General features: G+C 39.1%; 1 non-coding gene across 1 annotated transcript; it reads left to right on the top strand.

Annotated features, from left to right (window-relative positions):
- The first annotated feature begins 15,623 nt into the window (after positions 1-15,623).
- LOC148573530 (small nucleolar RNA R71) lies at positions 15,624-15,731 on the top strand. Its single transcript, XR_015906347.1, has one exon. It is a non-coding gene; the product is annotated as a small nucleolar RNA R71 (small nucleolar RNA).
- Positions 15,732-22,712: the final 6,981 nt, after the last annotated feature.

Below are 22,712 nucleotides of genomic sequence, written 5' to 3'. Positions count from 1 at the left end.
CAGTGAAGTATCATGTGTAAAAGAGATAAAATAAAATAAAATGAATAATTAACTCTAAAAATTTGAAAATCAACAAAGATAAATAAGCTATTAAATTTGAAAAAAATGAAATAAGAAATAATGAAAAGAAAATAGAACAACACAGGGGGGACACCAAACTTAATTTCAGAAAAATAATTTTAAATAAAATAAAGCTAAATTTTCGAAAATTAAAGAACAAAAACAAATAAAACTAAAAGCTAGAAACACCTAATCTAAGCAATCAAACAACGGTTAGTTGTCAATCACAGTCAATCCCCGGCAACGGCGCCAAAAACTTGGTGTAAAATTTTTAGATCCACAAACTGACTGGCAAGTACACCGGGTCGTACCATGTAATACCTCAGGTGAGTGAGGGTCGATCCCACAAGGATTAATAGACTGAGCAACAATGATTGAATGAATAACTTAGTCAGGCAAGCAAAAAGTGATGTTTTGGGGTTCAAAAGCATTAAACAGTAATTCAGAGAGTAGAGAATACAAACAGTAGAATTGGTGTGAAATATATGAGAGAAAAAAGTTAAGGTATCAGAGATGTTTATTCTTTCAGATTAAGTTTTCTAACCAACTAATTTAATCATGAAAGATTCATTTCATGGCAAACTGTCAATGACTAAACCCTAATGTCTTAGTGATTTAATCTCTTTTAACCTAATTAACTGCCAATGTCTTGGTCACTTAATTTCGATTAGAGGGTTAAGTTCAATTCTAGTTTATAGCCCCCAAAACCCTAATTACCCATATATAAGAGGATTATATGTCACGTATCCTGTTAAGTCCAAGTAATTAGCAATTTAGGAGGAATTTACTTTCAAGCTGTTGTTCAAGTGAGATAACTCTTGCAAGAATCACAAGAACGCATATAGAATAAGGGTTATTCTTCCGAACTACCTAGATTCATAAGATGAAGAACGAAAGTAATCCTTAAAAGTGAATCAATACATTAATTAAAATAGAAAAACAATAGTCTTAATCCAAAGAAATAAACAGAGCTCCTAACCTTAACCGTGGAGGTTTACTGGCTCATGACTCAGAGAGAAAAATAAGGTTCAGAAAATGTGAATTGTGCGGAAGTGAGAAGATCCCCCCCTCTCCCCCCGAAGGGTGAATCTTTTCCCTTTTATATCTAACCTAATTTGATTTCAGACTAAAATAAAATAATAAATTCTAAACCTAAAAGATTTTGTTTCTAATTAAAAATAACTAAAATAAAATAAAATAGAGTAATTAAAAGCTAAATCCAACTAAAGATGCTCCTTAGATGAGGTTGTGATCGAGATCCTTGGTGCTAAACGCCAGGCTTGCCATTTAGCATCCCCATGGGCAGAAGCTCCTATTGCGTTCTGAGTTACTGGCGCTAAATGCCAGCTTGGCGTTTAGCGCCCTAGTGGATAGCTTTCAAATCTTCTCTTTTCTTGTACAAAACTCTGCCAAACTGATTCGAACTTCACTTGAAATAATTAAAGCACCAAAACAACTCAAATTAATATTCAAAGAGGTTTAAAACACTAGAATTAAATTAAAACTCAACAATTTCTAACTAAAAAGGGACATAAAATAAGGGAAAGCCGATAGAAGAGTTATGCGGACCTGAGGATAAAACTTTTTATGTTTGAAGAAGGAAGTCTTGTATTCGTGAAGGTTACTTCAACAAACTGAGAGCAATGAGTAGTCAATATTAAGGGGTTGAAGCCAAAGTGTATTGGGACCTGAGTTACTGGAAAAAAAACGGATCGTTTCAGATTCTGAAGAGAATTGGGCCAGTGGCGTATCAGGTAACTCTACCCCTAACATCTTTTGAACTGGTACAACGTATTTCATGTCTCGCAATTTTAGAAGTACATTTCTGATGCCAATCACGTTTTAGAACCTGAACCTGTGCAACTGAGAGAGGATCTAACGCTTCAAGTAACTCCGGTTAGAATTGGCAATACCAGTGTTAAGTGGCTATGCGAAAATGGAGTTTCGTTAGTAAAAGTTGCTTGGAGTTGAATTGGAATTGAGGAACACACCTGGGAACTTAAGTCAGAAAATGAGAGAAAATTACTCTCACTTATTTTTAGGTAACTGAATCTGAATTTTGGGGAGAAAATTCTTAATTAGGTGGGTAGGATGTAAACTCCAGAAAATTAATAAATAATTAGCCAATAAATTAATTATTATTCAAAGAAATTAGAAAATTTAATTTTGTAATTTAGGGGAGTAGAAATATTAAAAATATGAATTTTAACACTAATTTTAAAAGTTTTAACCCAAAGTTGGACCAAAGGACTAAACCGGTTGAACTGGACCCATGTTGGGCCCAAGGCCTAACCTATATAACCACCCATCACCTCCATTTAGCCACTCAACCACTCCCTTTATGTGAAACACGCTAAGCTTGAATGGAAGAACACCAAACGTTAACTTCCATTTCACTTTCAACTTCAATTTCACATAACTTTTGATCCGGAGTTCTGATTGAAAAGCCGTTTATCTCCACGCATTCGCCTCGGAGTCCTCTTTATTTGTATCTGAACAAAGTGGTAAGAAAATTTGTAGTTTGCTCCTAGTTTTTTTCTCCTTTTTATTTTCGCATTTTTGTATGAGTAGTGAGTGATTTTGATGATTTTAGTAGTTTAGGTACAATCTAACATTGGATAATTATTGAATTTTACTCCAATCATCAATGGGTAAGATAACAAAACTCTAAACCTTTATGGTTTGTCTATTTTTTTGTGCCCTAGTACTAATCTCTAGGAATTATATGAATTAGATAAATATTGTATTAAATTAAAGTTGAATTGGTAAAATTGGAACAATTGGAATCAAATTAGTGGATGTTGGGTGCTTGAAGTGAGCCTTGGAAGCTGGAAATTACGTTTGGTGTGGAGTTGGAGACTTGGAGCTTGTGGAGGAAAGATCTTTTGAGGCATTTTTGGCTTCGGGAGGAATCGGCCAAGGTATGATTTTGGTTTCTCATAGTTAATATATAATGTTGCGTGAAAACTTAAACTAGTTACCTTAGGATATGTTTGAATGACATGAATTTACCTGGTTTGATTGTTTAGAAATGGTATATATATATAACGTGATTTGTTGATGATTAATGTTGAAGTTGGTTAGAAATTATGAATGGAATTGTTGAATAGATGAAGATTGTGATGTGGGTGAGAATTGTTAATGGTGGAATATGAATTTAACTGAATAATTAAGATTAGTATGATTGAGGTATGATAAAAAGGGCAGTTGTATTGATTTGGTTGGTGTTAAATTAAGGTTTGGTGCTGTTTTGGGTTGTGATTTATGGGTTTTTGAATTGAGAATTTGGAAAAATAAAGATTTGAATTCTTTTGGTAAAAAACTTATTTTTGACCAACTTCGGCGGGCCATAACATGGTTTCCGGACCCTCAAATTTTGTAAAACTTATTTTGAATGAAAATTGAGTCCGTGAAGTTCGTACCATTCGAGGAATGGAATAAAAATGATTTTTTACAAAAAAAACATTATGTGCATTCGAAGTTGGGTGTGAAAAACTAATTTTTATGACATAATAGCTTTTTGAAGTTCTGATGCAGATGCGTACATGGACATGCACGCGACGCAGACCCTGGGCTCTGTCTACATGTCTCGTGTACGCAGACATGGCGTACGTACGCAAAATTGGCCAAATAACAGGCTCATGTACGTGAGCAATGCTACGCGATGTGGGAATGCTTCCCTGCCTAAGGGCTCACGTATGCGGACAAGGGGTGCGTACGCGAGGTTGTCCAAATTCACACTTCCGCGTACGCGGAACCCCTGTTCTTTGAAAATGCTATTTTCAAGTTTTAGACCATTCCTCTAGCTTTTCAAACCTCTATAATTACCATTTGAGATTTTTTTTTAACTGGTGTTTAGGCTGTTGCGGTAAGCAAGAGTGTACTCGTAGAATAAAAAAGATAGTTTCTATTTTGTATTTAGAGTTAGAGACTTAGGGTTACAGAGTACTATGGGTAGGTTAACTAGAGTGGTTTAGTGAAGTGTTTTGAATTGATTAAAGAGAATATATCGGATTGTGGAGAAGATAGGGTTGCATAAATATATTTTTGATATTATAAAATTAATTTTTAAGGAAATAATTGCTTTATTGGTGCACAAATCCCCACGCTTCGTACAACTAAACCAGCAAGTGCACTGGTTGTCCAAGTAATACCTGAGTGAGTCAGGGTCGATCCCATGAGGATTGTGATTTGAAGTAAGCTATGGTTATCTTCCAGGTCATAGTTAGGCGGATAGAAGAGTTGTTGATTTTGATTTGGAAGATGGAATTATAATGATAATCTTAAAACCTAGATGAATGTAAACAGGAATAAGGAATTGGTTAAGGTTTGGAGATGCTTTGTCCTTCTGGATTAACTCTGGTATTACCGTCTTCTTCAATTGTGAATGATTTCGTCTATGGCAGGCTGTATGTGATTGACGCTGGTTTGAGCAGCCGCCAATACTCCTCCAGATCTAAACCCCAAGATTAGTGCGGATCCATTCTGATTGAGGGTGAAGCTCCTGCAGTCCATTCTCTTTAGTGATCCTACTCAAAACGCCATAGACAAGGTCAGATCTTCCAGATCAGAGGATGTTGCGCCTTTAGATTCTAGCCTCTACCACAGAGACCCTAATCTCCCCAAACCTTGGCTAAACTGGTGTCTCGAGAAGTCCCCAACGAAGTCTTGGATTAGCCGTGTAAGAGATGTATAATCAAGCTGATGGTTCATCATTGTCTGATGAAAGAAGCACTCTGAACTCATGTAGAATATGATAACCTTATGCCAGTTCAACACATTCATAGTGATGAAGAACGAATATACGTCTTAGAATAGAGAATCAAATAAAAATTGAGAAAGAACAGTAGTACTTTTATTAATCCATAAAACTCAGTAGGGCTCCTCCCCTAAACCTAAGAGGTTTAGAAACCCATACTGAAAGGAAAATACAATGTAAAACTCAAATATGGCATAAAATTCTCTAGGTCTTATGTAAAGCATCCCTTAAATTCTAAACTAATGACTAAGAATTACATAAGAAGGGTAAAACAGTCTTTTAGTGCTAAGATCCACTTCTAGGGCCCACTTGGTGAGTATTTGGGCTGAGCTTTGATGTGATCCATGTGCTAAGGGACCTCTAGGGCGTTAAACATTGGCTAGGGGGTCCTCTCTGGGCGTTTGGACGCTGGTCTCTGCTCCTTGGGTGCTGGACGCCTGGAAGGGGGCAGGAGGCTGGCGTTGGACGCCAGTTTTGGGCCTTCTAATCTGAAGCAAAGTATGGACTATTATACATTTTTGGAAAGCTCTAGAAGTCAGCTTTCCATAAACATTGAGAACGATCCATTCAGATTTCTGTAGCTCCAGAAAATCTCTTCCGAGTGCAAGGAGGACAGATCCGGACAGCATCTGCAGTGCTTTCTCTGTCTCTGAATCAGACTTTTGCTCCAGCTCCTCAATTTCAGCCAAAAAATACCTGAAATTGCACAAAAACACAAAAACTCATAGTAGATTCCAAAAATGTGAATTTAACACTAAAACCTATGAAAACTCAAACAAAAGTAAACAAAACATGCTAAAATCTATATGAAAATGATGGCAAAAAGCGTATAAAATATCCGCTCATCACAACACCAAACTTAAACTGTTGCTTGTCCCCAAGCAACTAAAACACAGTTAGATAAAAAGAAAAGTAAGATATAATAAATCTCTAAGTTTCTAATAAAGCTCAGTTTCAATTAGATGAGCGGGACTTAGTAGCTTTTTGCTTCTGAATAGTTTTGGCATCTCACTATCCATTGAAATTCAGAAGTGTTGGTCCCCTTAGAAACTTCGAATCCAAATGATATTATTGACTCTCCTAGTTCATTTCTTTTTTATTCTTGAACACAGCTTTCAAAGTCTTGGCCGTGACCCTAAGCACTTTATTTTTCAGTATTACCACTCGATACTTAAATGCCACAGACAGTTTAACTGGGTGAACCGTTTCGGATTGTGATTCAGCTTTGCTAAAATCCCCAAATAGAGGTGTCCAGAGTTCTTAAGCACACTCTTTTTGCTTTGGATCAAGACTTTAACCACTCAGTCTCAAGCTTTTTACTTGACACCTTCACACCACAAGCACATGGTTAGGGACAGCTTGTTTGAGCCGCTTAGGCCAGGCTTTTATTCCTTTAGGCCCTCCTAACCACTGATGCTTAAAGCCTTGGATCCTTTTACCCTTGCCTTTTGGTTTAAAGGGTTACTGGCTTTTTGCTCTTGCCTTTTGGTTTAAAGAGCTATTGTCTTTTTCTGATTTTTATTATTTTTTTGCCATTTATTTTTTTTTCACATGCATTATTATTTTTTTTTCTTTTGCAACATGATTTTTCTTTTTCTTTTGCTGCTTTTTCTTGCTTCAAGAATCAATTTTTTTGGATTTTTCAGATTACCAATAATACTTTTCCTTTTTCATCATTCTTTCAAGAGCCAACATTCTAAAATTCCAACTTCAAATATGCACTGTTCATTCATATATTCAGAAAATAAAAGCAATTTCACCACATCAAGATAATTAAACTATTCTTATTATAAACTTGAAATTCATGTATCTCTCAATTCTTTTCAAATAATTTTTTTTTAAAGTAAGGTGAGAGATATATGGAACATTTTACAACTTTAAGGCATAAATGCAAATGATCATGCAACAAGAACAAGAGAACAAACAATACAACATAATAGAAAACAGAAAAAATAATAAGAAAAGGAGATAAAGAGAATGAATCCACCTTTAATGGTGGCGGCTAGAACTCCTCCTTAAGGATCCAATGTGATGCTTGATCTCTTCAATGTCAATCATTTGCCTTTGTTGCTCTTCCCTCAAAGCCCTTTGATCTCTTAATGCTCCACCCTCAATTGCCCCATGTTAGTGCTTAATTCTCCAAGAGAAGTGTGTCATTGATTCCAATAGCTTTGAGGAGGAAAATACATCCCTTGAGGCATCTCAGTGATCTCATGCTGAGGCGGCTGCACAGGCACTTGTGCATGCTCTCTAGTTTGCTCCATCCTCTTCTTAGTGATGGGCTTGTCCTCCTCAATGAAGATGTCTTCTTCTATGACAATTCTCGCTGAATTGCATAGATGACAGATGAGGTGTGGGAATGCCAACCTTGCATTGGTGGAAGGCTTCTTAGCTATCTTGTACAATTCTTGAGGAATCGCCTCATGTACTTCCATCTCACTCCCAATCATGATGCAATGGATCATGATGGCCCTTTCAATAGTCACTTCTGACCAGTTGCTGGTGGGAATGATGGAACGTTGGATGATGATTGGGCAAGGGTTTATAGGGAAGTGTGTATGGAGAAGTGTGAAAGTAAGAAGGAATAAGTGGGGTAGGTAAAGATGATGTGGGACCCACTAGTCCTGAGAGGCTAGGAAATTCAGATTTCCTGCCCTCTGCACTGGCGTTTGAATGCCCAGGGTCTGCTCCCTGGCTGGCATTCAACGCCAGCTATGCTGCCCATTGAGGGCGTTGAACGCCAAGGGTCTGCTCCCTAGCTGGTGTTCAACGCCAGTAACACTCCATCCAGAGTGTTCTGTTTTTACTGCTGAATATTTCTGTCTCTGTTCTGACTGCTTCACATGATTATGAACCTAAAAATAACTTAAAGAAAAATAAAATGAAAGAAAATAGAAATAATTAATTAAGGTTGGGTTGCCTCCCAACAAGCGCTTCTTTAATGTCATTAGTTTGACGGTTAGCTCCTTATAGAGGTGAGTATGGGCTCAGAGTTTTGCCCCTTATAGTGAACTTTCTTCCTGTCTTCTCATGAATGAGCTCCACATGCTCTAGAGATAGGAAACGACTCACTGTATGTGGTATGACTGGTTTCTTGGTGAAGACAACTCTCATGCCAGGTGAGAGGCCTTCTGTTGGGACTTTCTTGTCCCTCTAGCCTTTAGGTACTTTCTTCCTAGTACCTTTGTGCTTAGAGCTTGTTGATGGTTGCCCAACACCAAAATTAGAATTGATGTCTGGGGGCTCTGTAAAGCTCTGCACAGAAAGAGAGGGTTGGAAAACTAAGTGTTACACCATTGTCTCTTTCGTATTAGAGGGAGAATTGGGATCGGACATCTTGAAAAAGATATAGTGCTTTCCTAGTTAGAAAACTATTTCTCCCTTTGCCACATTAATCATGGCTTTTGCAGTGGCTAGGAAAGGTATTCCAAAGATGATAGATTCATCCTCATCCTCTAATATGTCCAAGACTATGAAGTTTACAGGGATGTAATGGTCTTCAACCTTTACCAAGACATCCTCTACTAAGTCATATGGCTTCTTCATTGACTTATCTGCCATCTCTAGTAAGATGTTTGCAGTTTGTACCTCAAAGATTCCCAGCTTCTCCATTACAGAGAGTGGCATGAGGTTTATGCTTGACCCTAGGTCACACAGAGCCTTCTCAAAGGTCATGGTGCCTATGGTGCAAGGAATCAGGAAGTATCCAGGATCTGAAAACTTCTGAGGTAGCTTCTACTGAACCAAAGCATTGAGTTCTTTGGAAAGCAACGGAGGTTCTTTCTCCAAAGGTTTTGCACCAAATAGCTTGGCATTCAGCTTCATAAGAGCTCCTAGGTACCGAGCAACTTCCCTAGTGTCTTCATCTTCATCAGAGGATGAGTGTTCATCAGAACTCATGCATTGCAGAAGTGTACGCAAAGGGACCTCTATGGTCTCTATGTGAGCCTTGGCTTCCTTTAATTCTTGGATAGGGGCTTCTTGAGTGGGTATTGAGCACTCAGAGGGTGTGCTTTTACTGGCGTTCAACACCAGCTCTAATAGCTTATTGGGTGTTGAACGCCCATGCTGTGCACCCTTACTGGCGTTAAACGCCAGTTCCTCTACCATTTTGGGTGTTGAACACCCAGCAGGGACATCCTGGCTAGCGTTTAACACCAGCTTCCCTGTCTGGTAGGACGTTGAATGCCCAGTGAGGGGTTCCTCACAGGCGTTTAACGCCAGAGTTCCTGCTTGTTTGGATGTTTGGTGCATGAAATTGTGATCTCCAGGCTCGAACAAATCCTGGTAATGGCTCCAAAGCTTGGTGCTCTGATCTTAATTCATAATTGTCACAACTTCGGTGCAACTAACCAGCAAGTGCACTGGGTCGTCCAAGTAATACCTTACGTGAGTAAGGGTCGAATCCCACGGAGATTGTTGGTATGAAGCAAGCTATGGTCACCTTGTAAATCTCAGTCAGGTAGATATAAATGGATAATGGTGTTTTCGAATAATAATTAATAAGATAGGGATAGAGGTACTTATGTAAATCATTGGTAGGAATTTCAGATAAGCGAATGGAGATACTTTCGTTCCTCTGAACCTCTGCTTTCCTGCTATCTTCATCCAATCAGTCTTACTCCTTTCCATGGCTGGCTTTATGCAAGGGCATCACCGTTGTCAGTGGCTACATCCCCTCCTCTCAGTGAATAATATGCTCACGCACCCTGTCACGGCACGGCTATTCATCTGTCGGTTCTCGATCATGCTGGAATAGGATTCACCCTCCTTTTGCGTCTGTCACTAACGCCCAACAATCGCGAGTTTGAAGCTCGTCACAGTCATTCAATCATTGAATCCTACTCGGAATACCACAGACAAGGTTTAGACTTTCCGGATTCTCTTGAATGCCGCCATCATTCTAGCTTACGCCACGAAGATTCTGGTTAGGAGATCTAAGAGATACTCATTCTAGCTTGTTTCATGTAGAACAGAAGTGTTTGTCAGGCACGCGTTCATAAGGGAGAAGGATGATGAGTGTCACACATAATCATCACCTTCATCACGTTCTTGGGTGCGAATGGATATCTTAGAAGAGAAATAAGAAGAATTGAATAGAAAACAGTAGTACTTTGCATTAATCTTTGAGGAACAACAGAGCTCCACACCTTAATCTATGGAGTGTAGAAACTCTACCGTTAAAAATACATAAGTGAAAGGTCCAGGCATGGCCGAGAGGCCAGCCCCTCTGATCTAAGAACCAGGCATCCAAAGATGCCTAATACAATAGTAAAAGGTCCTATTTATAATAAACTAGTCACTAGGGTTTACATGAGTAAGTAATTGATGCATAAATCCACTTCCGGGGCCCACTTGGTGTGTGTTTGGGCTGAGCTTAAGTGTAGCACGTGCAGAGGCCATTTGTGGAGTTGAACGCCAAGTTCTGTGCCAGTTTGGGCGTTCAACTCTGGTTTTGGATACTTTTCTGGCGCTGGACGCCAGATTTGGGCAGAAGTCTGGCGTTGAACGCCAGTTTACGTCGTCAATTCTTGGCCAAAGTATGGACTATTATATATTGCTGGAAAGCCCTGGATGTCTACTTTCCAACGCAATTGGAAGCGCGCCATTTCGAGTTCTGTAGCTCCAGAAAATCCACTTTGAGTGCAGGGAGGTCAGAATCCAACAGCATCAGCAGTCCTTTTTCAACCTCTGAATCTGATTTCTGCTCAAGTCCCTCAATTTCAGCCAGAATATACCTGAAATCACAGAAAAACACACAAACTCATAGTAAAGTCCAGAAATGTGAATTTAACATAAAAACTAATGAAAACATCCCTAAAAGTAACTAGATCCTACTAAAAACATACTAAAAACAATGTCAAAAAGCGTATAAATTATCCACTCATCACAACACCAAACTTAAATTGTTGCTTGTCCCCAAACAACTGAAAATCAAATAAGATAAAAAGAAGAGAATATACTATAAATTCCAAACTATCAATGAAACAGAGCTTCAATCATATGAGCGGGACTTATAGCTTTTTTTTTTTTTTCCCTCTTGAATAGTTTTGGCATCTCACTTTATCCATTGAGGTTCAGAATGATTGGCATCTATAGGAACTTCAGATTTCGAATAGTGTTATTGACTCTCCTAGTTTAGTATGATGATTCTTGAACACAGCTTCTTTATGAGTCTTGGTCATGGCCCTAAGCACTTTGTTTTCCAGTATTACCACCGGATACATAAATGCCACAGACACATAATTGGGTGAACCTTTTCAGATTGTGACTTAGCCTTGCTAAAGTCCCCAATTAGAGGTGTCCAGGGTTCTTAAGCACACTCTTTGTTTTTTTTTTTTTTTTGCTTTGGACCTTGACTTTAACCGCTCAGTCTCAAGTTTTCACTTGACACCTACACGCCACAAGCACATGGTTAGGGACAGCTTGGTTTAGCCGCTTAGACCAGGATTTTATTCCTTTAGGCCCTCCTATCCACTGATGCTCAAAGCCTTGGGATCCTTTTTATTTGCCCTTGCCTTTTGGTTTTAAGGGTTATTGGCTTTTTCTGCTTGCTTTTTTCTTTTTCTTTCTATTTTTTTTTTCGCCTATATTTTTTTTTTCTGCAAGCTTTGTTCTTTGCTGCTTTTTCTTGCTTCAAGAATCATTTTTATGATTTTTCAGATTATCAAATAACATGTCTCCTAGTCATCATTCTTTCAAGAGCCAACATATTTAACATTCTTAAACAACAACTTCAAAAGACATATGCACTGTTCAAGCATACATTCAGAAAACAAGAAGCATTGTCACCACATCAATATAATTAAACTAAGTTCAAGGATAAATTCGAAACTCATGTACTTCTTGTTCTTTTGAATTAAAACATTTTTCATTTAAGAGAGGTGATGGATTCATAGGACATTCATATCTTTAAGACAAAGTTACTAACTACTAATGATCATGTAATGAAGGCACAAACACAGATAAGTACATAACATAGAAAACGAAAAACAGAAGAGAGAAGAACAAGGAATGAATCCACCTTAGTGATGGTGGCGTTTTCTTCTTGAGGAACCAATGATGTCCTTGAGCTCTTCTATGTCTCTTCCTTGTCTTTGTTGCTCCTCCCTCATTGCTTTTTGATCTTCTCTTATTTCATGGAGCATGATGGAGTGCTCTTGATGTTCCACCCTTAGTTGTCCCATATTGGAACTCAATTCTCCTCGGGAGGTGTTGATTTGCTCCCAATAGTTTTGTGGAGGAAAGTGCATTTGAGGCATTTCCGGAATCTCATAGTGATGAGCTTCTTGCGCCTCTTGAGCTCCATGACTGGGCTCTCTTGCTTGCTCCATCTTTTTCTTAGTGATGGGCTTTTTCTCTTTAATGAGGATATCTCCCTCTATGTCAATCCCAGCTGAATTGCATAGATGGCAAATGAGGTGAGGAAAGGCTAACCTTGCCATGGTGGAGGACTTGTCAGCCACCTTGTAGAGTTCTTGAGGTATAATCTCATGAACTTCCACCTCTTCTCCAATCATGATGCTATGGATCATGATGGCCCGGTCTATAGTAACTTCAGACCGGTTGCTAGTGGGAATGATTGAGCATTGGATAAACTCCAACCATCTTCTAACTATAGGCTTGAGGTCCAATCTTCTTAGTTGAACCAGCTTGCCTTTGGAGTCAATCTTCCATTGAGCTCCTTCTACACATATGTCCATAAGGACTTGGTTCAACCTTTGATCAAAGTTGACTCTCCTTGTGTAGGGGCGTGCGTTCTCTTCCATGTATGGCAAGTTGAATGCCAACCTCACATTTTCCGGACTAAAATCCAAGTATTTCCCCCAACCATTGTAACATAGTTCTTTGGATCCGGGTTCTTACTTTGATCATGGTTCTTGGTGATCCATGCATTGGCATAGAACTCTTGAACCATTAAGATGCCGACTTGTTGGATGGGGTTTGTTAGAACTTCCCAACCTCTTCTTTGAATTTCATGTCGGATCTCCGGATACTCATTTCTTTTGAGTTTAAAAGGGACCTCAGGGATCACCTTTTTCTTGGCCACAACATCATAGAAGTGGTCTTGATGGGCTTTGGAGATGAACCTTTCCATCTCCCATGACTCGGATGTGGAAGCTCTTGTCTTCCCTTTCCCTCTTCTAGAGGATTCTCCGGTCATAGATGCCATCAATGGTAATGGAAAAACAAAAAAGCTATGCTTTTACCACACCAAACTTAGAATATTGCTCGCCCTCGAGCACAAAAGAATAGAAGAAGAAGAAGAAGAAATATGGAGAGGGAGGGGGATATGTGGTTTCGGCCAAGAGGAGTGTAGAGGGGTGTGTTGTGTGAATTTGATGAAGAATGGAGGTCTTTATATAGGGAAGGGAGGGGGGGTATTGGTTCGGCCATATGGGTGGGTTTGGGTGGGAAATTGGTTTTGAATTTTGAAGGTAGGTGGAGTTTATGAGGTAGGTTTATTGGGAAGAGTGGGTGGATGTGAGTGGTGAAGGTTTAATGGGGAAGAGAGATTGAGGTGATTGGTGAAGGGCTTTTAGGGAAGAGTGTTTATGGGATTGTGTGAAAGAGAGTGGTGAGAAGAAGTGAGTGGAGGTAGGTGGGGATCCTGTGGGGTCCACGGATCTTGAGATGATCCTGTGGGGTCCACAGATCCTGAGTGGATCCTGTGGGGTCCACAGATCCTGAGGTGTTCAAGGAATTACATCCCTGCACCCTTAGGCATGTAAAAATGCCTTTGTATCCAACTCTGGGCGTTCAGCGCCAGGTTGGTGGCCATTTTGGGCGTTCAACGCCCATCTGTGTGCCATTTCTGGCGTTGAACGCCAGAACCATGCCTGTTCTGGCGTTTAGTGCCCAGAAACTGCCCATTTTGGGTGTTCAGCGCCAGAACCATGCTCTGTTCTGGCGCTGAACGCCAGACAGATGCTCCTCCAGGGTGTGATTTTCCTTCTGCTGTTTTTGATTCCATTTTCAATTTTTATAATTATTTTGTGACTCCACATGATCATGAGCCTAAGAAAACAATAAAAATAAGAATTAGATAAACATTGGGTTGCCTCCCAACAAGCGCTTCTTTAATGTCAATAGCTTGACAGTGGGCTCTCATGGAGCCTCACAGATGTGCAGAGCTTTGTTGAGATTCTCCAACACCAAACTTAGAGTTTGGATATGGGAGTTCTACACCAAACTTAGAGTTTGGTTGTGGCCTCCCAACACCAAACTTAGAGTTTGACTGTGGGGGCTTTGGTTGACTCTGCTTTGAGAGAAGCTTTTCATGCTTCCTCTCCATGGTTGCAGAGGGAGATCCTTGAGTTTTGAATACAAGGGGGTTCTTATTCCATTGAAGGACTATTTCACCTCTGTCAACATCAATCACAGCTCTTGCTGTGGCCAGGAAAGGTCTTCCTAGGATGATGGATTCATCCTCTTCCTTTCCAGTATCCAGGACTATGAAATCAGCAGGGATGTAAAGGCCCTCAACCTTTACTAAAACGTCCTCTACTTGTCCATAAGCCTGTCTTCTTGAGTTGTCTGCCATCTCTAGTGAGATTTTAGCAGCTTGCACCCCATAGATTCCCAGTTTCTCTATTACAGAGAGGGGCATGAGGTTTATTCCTGAACCAAGATCACACAGAGCCTTAAAGATCATGGTGCCTATGGTACAGGGTATTATGAACTTTCCAGGATCCTGTCTCTTCTGAGGCAATGTCAGTTGATCCAGATCACTTAGTTCATTGATGAACAAGGGAGGTTCAACTTCCCAAGCATCAATGCCAAACAATTTGGCATTTAGCTTCATGATTGCACCAAGAAACTTGGCAGTTTGCTCTTCAGTAACATCCTCATTCTCTTCAGAAGAGGAATACTCATCAGAGCTCATGAAGGGCATAAGGAGGTTCAATGGAATCTCTATGGTCTCTAGATGAGCCTCAGAGTCCTTTAGTTCCTCAGAGGGAAGCTCCTTATTGATCACTGGACGTCCCAGGAGGTCCTCCTCCTTGGGATTCACGTCCTCTCCTCTCCTCAGAGGTTCGGCCATGGCGCTTATGTCAATGGCCTTGCACTCTCCTTTTGGGTTCTCTTCTGTATTGCTTGGGAGAGTACTAGGAGGGATTTCAGTGATCCTTTTACTCAGCTGGCCCACTTGTGCTTCCAGATTTCTAATGGAAGACCTTGTTTCATTCATGAAACTTACAGTGGCCTTAGATAGATCAGAGACTAGATTTGCTAAATTAGAAGCATTTTGTTCAGAGTTCTCTGTCTGTTGCTGAGTTGATGATGGAAAAGGCTTGCTATTGCTGAACCTGTTTCTTCCACCATTATTAAAGCCTTGTTGGGGCTTTTGATCCTTCCATGAGAAATTTGGATGATTTCTCCAGGTTGAGTTATAGGTGTTTCCATAAGGTTCACCTAAGTAATTCACCTCTGCTATTGCAGGGTTCTCAGGATCATAGGCTTCTTCTTCAGGAGAAGCCTCTTGAGTACTGTTGGATGCAGCTTGCATTCCATGCAGATTCTGAGAGATCATATTGACTTGCTGAGTCAATATTTTATTCTGAGCCAATATGGCATTCAGAGTATCAACTTCAAGAACTCCCTTCTTCATAGGCGTCCCATTATTCACAGGATTCCTTTCAGAAGTGTACATGAACTGGTTATTAGCAACCATGTTAATGAGTTCTTGAGCTTCTGCAGGCATTTTCTTTAGGTGAATGGATCCACCTGCAGAAGTGTCCAGTGACATCTTTGATAGCTCAGATAAACCATCATAGAATATATCCAGGATGGTCCATTCTAAAAGCATGTCAGAAGGACACTTTTTGGTCAACTGTTTGTATCTTTCCCAAGCTTCATAGAGAGATTCACCTTCTTTCTGTCTGAAGGTTTGAACATCAGCTCTAAGCTTGCTCAGCTTTTGAGGAGGAAAGTACTTGGCTAAGAAAGCCGTGACCAGCTTATCCCAAGAGTTCAGGCTGTCTTTGGGTTGAGAATCCAACCATAATCTAGCTCTGTCTCTTACAGCAAAAGGGAAAAGCATGAGCCTGTAGACTTCAGGATTTACTCCATTAGTCTTAACAGTATCACATATTTGTAAGAATTCAGTTAAGAACTGAAAAGGATCTTCAGATGGAAGTCCAAAAAACTTGCAGTTCTGCTGCATCAGAGAAACTAATTGAGGTTTCAGCTCAAAGTTGTTTGCTCCAATGGCAGGAATGGAGATGCTTCTTCCATGTAAATTGGAATTAGGTGCAGTGAAGTCACCAAGCATCTTTCTTACATTATTATTATTTTCGGCTGCCATCTCTTCTGCCTGTTCGAAAATTTCTGAAAGGTTATCTCTGGATTGTTGTATTTTAGCTTCTCTTAATTTTCTCTTCAGAGTCCTTTCAGGTTCTGGATCTGCTTCCACAAGAATGTTCTTATCCTTGCTCCTGCTCATATGACAAGGAAGAAGGCACAGAAAAATAATAATAATAATAGAGATCCTTTATACCACAGTATAGGGATCCCTTTGTGAGTGGAAGAAAAGAGGGGGAGACAAAGAATGTGATGTAAAGGAAGAAATGCAACTGTACTGATGGAAGAGATGTGAGATGAGATGTTAGGATATGAATGAATAAATAGAATAGGATGTGGGAGGTATAATTTTCGAAAATTATTTTGAAAAGGAGTTAGTGATTTTTGAAAATTGGTTTTTGAAAATTTGTTAGTATTTTTCGAAATTTTTTTTTGAAATAAAATTAAAAATAAAAATAATTAGTTAATTAAAAAGAAATTTTTGAAAAAGGGGGAGATATTTTCGAAAATTAGAGAGAGAGAGTTAGTTAGGTAGTTTTGAAAAAGTTAAGAAACAAACAAAAAGTTAGTTAGTTAGTTGAAACAAATTTTGAAAAGATAAGAAGTTAGGAAGTTAGAAAAGATATTTGAAAAGATATTTTTGAAAAAGATAAGATAAGAAGATATTTTTGAAAAGATATGATTGAAATTAGTTTTTGAAAAAGATTTGATTTTTAAAATCACAATTAATGACTTGATTCATAAGAAATCACAAGATATGATTCTAGAACTTAAAGTTTGAATCTTTCTTAACAAGCAAGTAACAAACTTCAAATTTTTGAATCAAAACATTAATTGATTATGTTATTTTCGAAAATTTGGTATAAAAATAAGAAAAATATTTTTGAAAAATATTTTTGGAATTTTCGAAAATAACTAAGAATTTTGAAAAAGATTTTATTTTTGAAAAAGATTTTGAAAAAGATAAGATTTTCAAATTGAAAATTTGATTTGACTCATGAGAAACAATTTGATTTTAAAAATTTTTGAAAAAGTCAATCCAAATTTTCGAATTTGATGAGAGAAAAAGGGAAAGATATTTTTTTATTTTTGAATTTTTATGATGAGAGAGAAAAACACAGAAAAAAATGCAATGCATGAAATTTTTAGATCAAAACAATGAATGCATGCAAGAATGCTATGAATGTCAAGATGAACACCAAGAACACTATGAATGTCAAGATGAACATCATGGACACAATTTTGAAAAATTTTTAATGCAAAGAAAACATGCAAGACACAAAACTTAGAATTCTTTAATGCTTAGACACTAAGAATTCAAGAATGCATATGATAAACACGAAAAGACACAAAACAAAAAATCATCAAGATCAAACAAGAAGACTTACCAAGAACAACTTGAAGATCATGAAGAACACCATGAATGCATAAAATTTTCGAAAAAATGTATGATGCATATGCAATTGACACCAAACTTATGATATGACTCAAGACTCAAACAAGAAACAGAAAATATTTTTGATTTTTATGATTTTCTAATTTTTTTAGATTTTTTTCGAAAATAGTATGAAAAAGAAAAAAATAAGGATTCCAAAATTTTTAATATGAATTCCAGGAATTTTGCCATGTTAGTCTAAAGCTTCAGTCCAGGAATTAGACATGGCTCACTAGCCAGCCAAGCTTTCAATGAAAGCTCCAGTCCAAAACACTAGACATGGCCAATGGCCAGCCAAGCTTTAGTCTTTAACATGAGAGTATATTGATCTTGATAACAAAGTGTAAGCCTCAGTCCAAATAAATTTAGACATGGCTTTACAGCCAGCCAGGCTTCACATGCTTCATGAAACACTAGAATTCATTCTTAAAAATCTTGAATGAAATTTTTTTGAAAACATTTTTATTTTTTTTCGAAAACAGATGAGAGATTTTTGAAATTATTTTTGAAAAATTTTTGAAAAGAAAATAAAAAGAAAATTACCTAATCTGAGCAACAAGATGAACCGTCAGTTGTCCAAACTCAAACAATCCCCGGCAACGGCGCCAAAAACGTGGTGCTGTTGCCGGATCAAAAGGGAATCTGGCACTGATGTTACCGAACCAAAAGCTTGCCGAAGACTCGAACAATCCCCGGCAACGGCGCCAAAAACTTGGTGCATGAAATTGTGATCTCCAGGCTCGAACAAATCCTGGTAATGGCTCCAAAGCTTGGTGCTCTGATCTTAATTCATAATTGTCACAACTTCGGTGCAACTAACCAGCAAGTGCACTGGGTCGTCCAAGTAATACCTTACGTGAGTAAGGGTCGAATCCCACGGAGATTGTTGGTATGAAGCAAGCTATGGTCACCTTGTAAATCTCAGTCAGGTAGATATAAATGGATAATGGTGTTTTCGAATAATAATTAATAAGATAGGGATAGAGGTACTTATGTAAATCATTGGTAGGAATTTCAGATAAGCGAATGGAGATACTTTCGTTCCTCTGAACCTCTGCTTTCCTGCTATCTTCATCCAATCAGTCTTACTCCTTTCCATGGCTGGCTTTATGCAAGGGCATCACCGTTGTCAGTGGCTACATCCCCTCCTCTCAGTGAATAATATGCTCACGCACCCTGTCACGGCACGGCTATTCATCTGTCGGTTCTCGATCATGCTGGAATAGGATTCACCCTCCTTTTGTGTCTGTCACTAACGCCCAACAATCGCGAGTTTGAAGCTCGTCACAGTCATTCAATCATTGAATCCTACTCGGAATACCACAGACAAGGTTTAGACTTTCCGGATTCTCTTGAATGCCGCCATCATTCTAGCTTACGCCACGAAGATTCTGGTTAGGAGATCTAAGAGATACTCATTCTAGCTTGTTTCATGTAGAACAGAAGTGTTTGTCAGGCACGCATTCATAAGGGAGAAGGATGATGAGCGTCACACATAATCATCACCTTCATCACGTTCTTGGGTGCGAATGGATATCTTAGAAGAGAAATAAGAAGAATTGAATAGAAAACAGTAGTACTTTGCATTAATCTTTGAGGAACAGCAGAGCTCCACACCTTAATCTATGGAGTGTAGAAACTCTACCGTTAAAAATACATAAGTGAAAGGTCCAGGCATGGCCGAGAGGCCAGCCCCTCTGATCTAAGAACCAGGCATCCAAAGATGCCTAATACAATAGTAAAAGGTCCTATTTATAATAAACTAGTCACTAGGGTTTACATGAGTAAGTAATTGATGCATAAATCCACTTCCGGGGCCCACTTGGTGTGTGTTTGGGCTGAGCTTAAGTGTAGCACGTGCAGAGGCCATTTGTGGAGTTGAACGCCAAGTTCTGTGCCAGTTTGGGCGTTCAACTCTGGTTTTGGATCCTTTTCTGGCGCTGGACGCCAGATTTGGGCAGAAGGCTGGCGTTGAACGCCAGTTTACGTCGTCAATTCTTGGCCAAAGTATGGACTATTATATATTTCTGGAAAGCCCTGGATGTCTACTTTCCAACGCAATTGGAAGCGCGCCATTTCGAGTTCTGTAGCTCCAGAAAATCCACTTTGAGTGCAGGGAGGTCAGAATCCAACAGCATCAGCAGTCCTTTTTCAACCTCTGAATTTGATTTCTGCTCAAGTCCCTCAATTTCAGCCAGAATATACCTGAAATCACAGAAAAACACACAAACTCATAGTAAAGTCCAGAAATGTGAATTTAACATAAAAACTAATGAAAACATCCCTAAAAGTAACTAGATCCTACTAAAAACATACTAAATACAATGTCATAAAGCGTATAAATTATCCGCTCATCAATGTTGAACGCCCAGCCAGTGCTCCCTGGCTGGCGTTCAACGCTAGCTTTGCTGCCAGGATGGGCGTTGAATGCCCAGTGAAGGCTTTCTCATTGGCGTTCAATGCCTTCCCAGCCTCTCCAGATTCGGCCTCTGCCTCAGTGGTGATGGCCTTGCACTCTTCTTTTGGATTTACTTCAGTGTTACTTGAAAGAGTGTTAGGAGGAGTCTCAGGGATCCTCTTACTTAGTTGACCAACTTGTACCTCCAATTTTTTTATGGAGGACCTTGTTTCATTTATGAAACTATGAGTAGTCTTAGAGAGGTTCGAGACTAGAATGGCTAAGTCAGAAAGACTCTGCTTAGGGGTCTCTATATTCCCTTGAGAAGATGGGAATGGTGGTCTGTTGTTGAACCTATTTTGGTTCCTTCCACCTTAGTTATTGAAACCTTGCTGAGGTTTCTGTTAATCCTTCCATGAAAGGTTAGGATGATTCCTCCATGAAGGGTTGTAGGTGTTTCCATAGGATTCTCCCATGTAATTCACCTCCTCCATGGTGGGTTAACCAGGATCATAAGCATCTACATCAGGAGATACTTCTTGGGTGCTGCCAGCTATAGCTTGGATTCCAGTCAGATACTGAGAAATTATATTGACCTGCTGGGTCAAGATCTTGTTCTGAGCCAATATGGCATTCAGAGTATCCACTTCAAGAACTCCTTTCTTCTGAGAGACCCCATGGTTCACAGGATTTCTCTTAGATGTGTACATGAATTGTTTATTTGCAGCGATCTCAATGAGTTCTCTTGCTTCTGCAGGTGTTTTCTTCAAGTGGAGTGATGAGCGGATAATTTATACGCTTTTTGGCATTGTTTTTAGGTAGTTTTTAGTATGTTTTAGTTAGTTTTTATTATATTTTTATTAGTTTTTAAATAAAAATCACATTTCTGGACTTTACTATGAGTTTATGTGTTTTTCTGTGATTTCAGGTATTTTTTGGCTGAAATTGAGGGACCTGAGCAAAAAACTGATTTAGAGGCTGAAAAAGGACTGCAGATGCTGTTGGATTCTGACCTCTCTGCACTCGAAGTGGATTTTCTGGAGCTACAGAAGCCCAATTGGCGTGCTCTCAATTGCGTTGGAAGGTAGACATCCTGGTCTTTCCAGCAATATATAATAGTCCATACTTTGCCCGAGATTTGATGGCCCAAACTGGCGTTCCAAGTCAGCATAAAAATTTTGGCGTCAAAACGCCAGAACTGGCATAAAAGCTGGAGTTAAACGCCCAAACTGGCACAAAAGCTGGCGTTTAACTCCAAGAAAAGTCTCTACACGTGAAAGGTTCAATGCTCAGCCCAAGCACACACCAAGTGGGACCGGAAGTGGATTTCTGCATCATTTACTTATTTATGTAAACCCTAGGTCACTAGTTCTCTATAAATAGGAATTTTTGCTATTGTATTTTCATATCTTATCTTGGTTCTTCTGGTCCCCCCTCTGGGGGCCAAAGCCAACACTATTTTCACTTTTGTATTTTCAACGGTAAAGTTTCTACACACCATAGATTAAGGTGTGGAGCTCTGTTGTTCTTCATGAATTAATGCAAAGTACTATTGTTTTTCTATCAAATCAAGCCTATTTCTTCTCTAAGATATACACTCGTTCTTCAACTTGATGAATGTGATGATCCGTGGCACTCATCATCATTCTCACCTATGAACGCGTGCCTGACAACCACCTCCGTTCTACATGAAAACAAGCTTGAATGTGTATCTCTTGGGTTTCTAATCTAAGATTAGAACATTCGTGGTATAGGCTAGAATTATTGGTGGCCATTCCTGATATCCGAAAAGTCTAAACCTTGTCTGTGGTATTCCGAATAGGATCTGGGAAGGGATGACTGTGACGAGCTTCAAACTCGCGAGTGTTGGGCATAGTGACAGACGCAAAAGGATCAATGGATCCTATTCCAACATGATCGAGAACCGACAGATGATTAGCCGTGCGGTGACAGCGCATTTGGACAATTTTCACTGAGAGGACGGGAGGTAGCCATTGACAACGGTGAAACCCAACATACAGCTTGCCATGGAAAGGAGTATGAATGATTGGATGAAGACAATAGGAAAGCAGAAGTTTAGGAGGAACAAAACATCTTCATACGCTTATCTGAAATTCTCACCAATGAATTACATAAGTATCTCTATCTTATTTTATATTTTATTCATATTTTAATTATCAAAACCTCATAACCATTTGAATCCGCCTGACTGAGATTTACAAGATGACCATAGCTTGCTTCAAGCCGACAATCTCCGTGGGATTGACCCTTACTCACGTAAGGTTTATTACTTGGACGACCCAGTACACTTGCTGGTTAGTTGTGCGGAATTGTGAAAAAGAGTTGAGATTACAATTGTTCGTACCAAGTTGTTGGCGCCGTTGATGATCATAATTTCGTGCACCAAGTTTTTGGCGCCGTTGCCAGGGATTGTTCGAGTTTGGACAACTGACGGTTCATCTTGTTGCTCAGATTAGGTAATTTTATTTTATGTTTAAGCTTTTACTTTTTATTTTCAAAAAAATCTCAAAAAAATATTATTCTATGTTCTTCAGAATTTTTAAGAATGAATTCTAGAGTTTCATGATGATTTGTTGAAGTCTGGCTGGTTGTGAAACCATGTCTAAACTTTTGGACCGAGGTTTCAACTTATCATCATAAGAGCTTGTTGATTTCAATCAATTTTGCTATTGAAAGTAATGACCTGCTAAAGCTTGGCTGGCCATTGGCCATGTCTAGTGTTTTGGACCGGAGCT

The sequence above is a fragment of the Arachis ipaensis genome, chromosome B2 (assembly GCF_059453495.1).
Source record: "Arachis ipaensis isolate K30076 ecotype BB chromosome B2, ASM5945349v1, whole genome shotgun sequence".
NCBI lineage: Eukaryota > Viridiplantae > Streptophyta > Magnoliopsida > Fabales > Fabaceae > Arachis > Arachis ipaensis.
The sequence above is the reverse complement of the archived record's forward strand: the minus strand, read 5'-3'. Positions and strand labels throughout refer to the sequence as shown.